Source organism: Hyaena hyaena, unplaced genomic scaffold (genome assembly GCF_003009895.1).
Source record: "Hyaena hyaena isolate Hyena2069 unplaced genomic scaffold, ASM300989v1 scaffold_183, whole genome shotgun sequence".
NCBI classification, from domain to species: Eukaryota; Metazoa; Chordata; class Mammalia; order Carnivora; family Hyaenidae; genus Hyaena; species Hyaena hyaena.
The window spans coordinates 2349451-2354049 of record NW_024080815.1 but is presented as its reverse complement, the minus strand read 5'-3'; the positions used below and the strand labels follow the sequence as shown (position 1 = coordinate 2354049).

The 4599-nt window shown below is 40.4% G+C and overlaps 1 non-coding gene across 1 annotated transcript; it reads right to left on the bottom strand.

The window, feature by feature from the left end:
• Positions 1-2069: 2069 nt before the first annotated feature.
• Positions 2070-2175, bottom strand: LOC120237545. The gene has a single exon (XR_005529981.1). It is a non-coding gene; the product is annotated as a U6 spliceosomal RNA (small nuclear RNA).
• Positions 2176-4599: the final 2424 nt, after the last annotated feature.

Here is a 4599-nt window from a genome sequence, read left to right as displayed (position 1 = left end):
TTGAGCACTTCTTTACCTTCTGTGACAAGACATTCATTCTAGGCCCTTCTTGCTTCAGCCTTGGAATCAGCCATTTCTCCAAGGAAACCTGGTTCCTTACTTATACTATTATAAGGAATGATAGTAAGAAGACCTGGGTGGTAGGTCTGTTCATTGCTACTAGTATAACATTGCTTTGAGGCCTTTTTAGCTTTCAGATCTAGAAAACACACACACACACACACACACACACACACACACACACACGTCTATTCTGTATCTCTAATTCCAATCCTACACCACAAAATTCATCCCTAGCGTTTCCCATTCCACATTGGTAACAGCTGTCTGTCACAGAGAGACACTTGGCTCCCACCATTTCAATCTATTTATTCACGTGCTCAATCCTAGTTTTCACAGAAAGCAGTTTCGGAATTGCTGACCCATCCCACCGCAAGAACCAAGTAGAATTATTTATTAACAGTTCTTTTATGTTTAGATTGCAGTACATCGTCTAAGTACTGTGCTCAAAAGTTACCTGGGTTTGTTCTCTTGTTTTTTCCCCTTCACGATGATTATGTTATTCTTTTAAATTCTAATTGGGCTTCTTCTTCTTCTTCTTTTTTTTTTTCTGTTTATATTCCATTTCAGAGTTGTAAAACTGGTATCCAAATTGATTTGGCTTAATTTTGAAAAAGTATTTAGGGACACTTGGGTGGTTCCATCAGTTAAGGGTCTGACTTTGGCTCAGGTCATGATCTTGTAGTCCAGTATGTGAGTTTGAGCCCCACATTGGGCTCTGTGCTGACAGCTCAGAGCCTGGAGCCTGCTTCAGATTCTGTGTCTCCTTCTCTCTCTGCCTCTCCCCCACTCACACCCTGTCTCTCTGTCTCTCAAAAATAAATAAACATTTAACAAAAAATTTAAAAAAGTATTTAAAACATTAATATGATCCCAAAGTGCAAACAGTTATTCTCACTGAAGTATCACTCCCTTATCTACCTGGTTCCCATCCACCCCCGTGGGTAACCATTCTCATTAGTTTCTGGTTTATTTTTTCTTGATTTCCTTTTGCTTTTAAGAAAGGAAACACATGGGGGCGCCTGGGTGGCTGTTAGGCGTCCGACTTTCGCTTAGGTCATGATCTCGCGGTTGGTGGGTTCCGGCCCCGCGTCGGGCTCTGTGCTGACTGCCAGCTCAGAGCCTGGAGCCTGTTTCAGTCTGTGACTCCCTCTCTCTCTGACCGTCCCCTGCTCACGCTGTCTCTCTCTCTCTCTCTCCTAGNCAGCTCAGAGCCTGGAGCCTGTTTCAGTCTGTGACTCCCTCTCTCTCTGACCGTCCCCTGCTCACGCTGTCTCTCTCTCTCTCTCTCCTAGAAATAAATAAAACATTAAAAAAAAAAAAGGAAACACATGTACCTTTCTCATTTCCTCTTTTCACACAAAAGGTACAATACTATATATATACCCTTTGGCAGCCTGCATTTTCACACACAAAATATGCCCTGGAAGTCATTCCCTATTACTGCATAGAGACCATCCCTATTCCTTTTTAGCACCGTACAGCACTACATTGTCTGGATATCATTTAGTTTAAAAACATCTCCTTCCATATGAATGTGGAGGTTGTTCTCTGTATTTTGAAATTATAAATAATGCTGCAATGAATGCACTGGTGCATTTATCATTTTGTATTGTTGCAGGTGTATCTTCAGAGCAAATTCCTAGAAGTGGCTTCCTAGAACAAAAGGTAAATGCATGTATAGTTTTGTTAACTACTGCCAAATTCTGCTCCAGAAGGCTGTACCATTTTGCATTCCTATCAGCAATGTAGGAGAGTGCCTATTTCTCCCCAGCCTTGCCAACACAGTGTGGTGCCAAGTTTTTACATTTTTGCTAATTTGCTAGGTGATAAATGGTATTTCAGTGTGGGTTTAATTTGCATTTCTCTTTTTATGAGTTGAACAACTTCTCATAAGTTTAAGTAAAATTTTATGTCTTTTTTTGGGTAAATTGTTCACAAATTTTGCTCATTTTTCTATCAGGTATTTGGCCCTGTTTCCTCACTTTTTTTTTTCATTGCTCTTCATAAAAAATATGGAACGCTTCACGAATTTGCATGTCATCCTTGCACAGGGCCATGCTAATGTTCTCTGTATCGTTCCAATTTTAGTATACGTGCTGCTGAAGTGAGCACTCCTCACTTTTTTTTTTTTAAAAAGAGTTCTTTATATATTATAGCTATTAGACCTCAACTGTGATATATGTTGCAAATACTTTGTTTTGAAAAAAATATTTAATACTATTATTTTATATGGTTAGAAACTAGCTATAAGTATGGATGCTTGTGGGGCACCTGGGTAGCTCAGTCACTTCTGATTCTTGGTTTTGGTCCAGGTCATCATCTCAAGGTTTGTGGGATTGAGTCCTGTGTTGGGCTCTGTGCTGACAGCCCAGAGACTGCTTGGGATTTTCTCTCTCCCTGTCTCTGCCCCTCCCTCACTTGTGCTCTCTCTCTCCTTCTCTCAAAATAAACATTTAAAAAAATACATGTGCTTCTGTTGACCATTAACAAACTCTATGTTGTTTACCCTTGTGTGTGTGTGTGTGTGTGTGTGTGTGTGCGTGCGTGTTTGAAATGATTATAAACCTTAAATATCCTTGATTCAGTCTAGATTAAAATTAAAGTTAAATAGCCTTGGGATCCTGGGGGCTCATTTGAGTGAGCAGGGTCAGACTCTTGACTCAGTTCAGGTCATTCATGATCCCAGGTTCATGGGATAGAGCCCTGCTTCAGGCTCCATGCTGAATGTGGAGCCTGCTTAGGGGTCTCTCTCTCTCTCTCTCTCTCTCCCTCTCTCTCAGCCTCTCTCCTCTGTGCTCTCTCTCTAAAACAAACAAAAAAGTTAAATAGCCTTTTTGAAGGAGGACTTTACCTACCTTTTGACCTCAAGCTTTCTAATTGATTAAGTTCTTCTTTCCAGCTTACCTCTTAACTCAAGCAGAAGACCCTGCAGGCAAAGCATCCCCTGATGGGAACCAAACTGCCCCCTCAAGCATCCGGGACTGCCCTGAGCCATAAAGACCCTGCATGTTTGATCCCCAGATAATGATCAACCTGACCTTCACTGCCCACCTGCTTATACTCATTGACCTTTGCTCCACATTTTCCTTATATAAACCTGGAAGTATTTTCAGCACTTTGGAGACACTCTTTGGGACTCTAGTTCACTATCTTCCTGGTACAGGCCTCACTGAAATAAATTCCTGTCTTGGTTCGCCACCACGACAAAGTGGTGTTTTTTGGTTTTTTTTTCTCTGCCTTTGGGTTTTGTCAGCGATGAGTGGCCAAACCTGGTCTGTTTGGGACCCATGATTCCAGGTGCTTTTGAACCCCTGTACCGCAGCTACTTTCTCAACAAGCAGTATTGGAGCAACTGGATAGTCCGAGGCAAAACCAAAATGAACACGGACCTAAGTCTTGCACTTTATACAAATAGACAGAAATGAACAAACCTAACACTTTCAACTTATGGAAAAACACATAGGAGAAAATTTTCGGGATCTAAAGCTAGACAAAGAGTTCTCAGACTTGAAAACAAAAGCACAATATGAAAATGGATAAATTAGACCTTACCAAAATCAGCAACTTTTTGTCCATGAAAACCCATGTAAGGAGGAAGAATAAACAAATAATAAACTGGGGGGAGGGAATGCAAACCATATATCTGATAAAAGAGTAGTATGTATAGTAAATAAATAACTCTTAAAACTCAACAGTAGAAAACCCCAAACAATCTAATTGGAAGATAGAAGATAGATAACGCCAAAATAATGGTATAACTACTCTTAGAAACAGTTTGACAATTTCTTAAAAATAAAATGCAACTACCAAACAACCCAGCGATTCCGTTCTTGAAAAATGAAGACTTATGTTCACACCAAAGCCAGTGGACAAATAATTCATGGCAGCTTTATTTCTAACAGCCCCAAACTGGAATCAGCCCAGATGTCCTTCAACAGATGAACAGTTAAACAAACTGTGGTGCATACATATCATGGATACTAGTTTGCTGTAAAAGGAATAGACTATTGATACATGCAACACCTTGAATGAATCTGCAAGGAATTTTGCTGAGCATAAAAGGCCAATTCCCAGAGGTTACATACCATATGATCCCATTTATATAACATTTCTGAAATGAGAACATTTTAGAAATGTGGGGACAGACTAATGGTGTCCAGGGGTTAGGGAAGGAGGGCAGGGTAGAGATGTGGGAGGCACATGGGTGTGGTTATAAAAGTGCTAAGGAGGGACCCTTGTGTTGCTGGAACTGTTCAATGCCTTGCTTGTGGTGGTAGATACATGATCCCATGCAGGTGATAAAGTTGTATGGAACTTAATACACACACACACACACACACACACACAATACACAAATGAATACAGATAAAACTGGTGAAATCAGAATAAATGGGTGGATTGCATCAATGTCAATACACTGGTTGCAATATTCAGCTACAGTTGTGCAAAACAAACCAAAAAACTTTGTCATCCCTGAAGGAAACTGGGTACAGTGCACAAAGGATCTCTCTGTTTTCTTTTCTTTTCTTTTTAAGT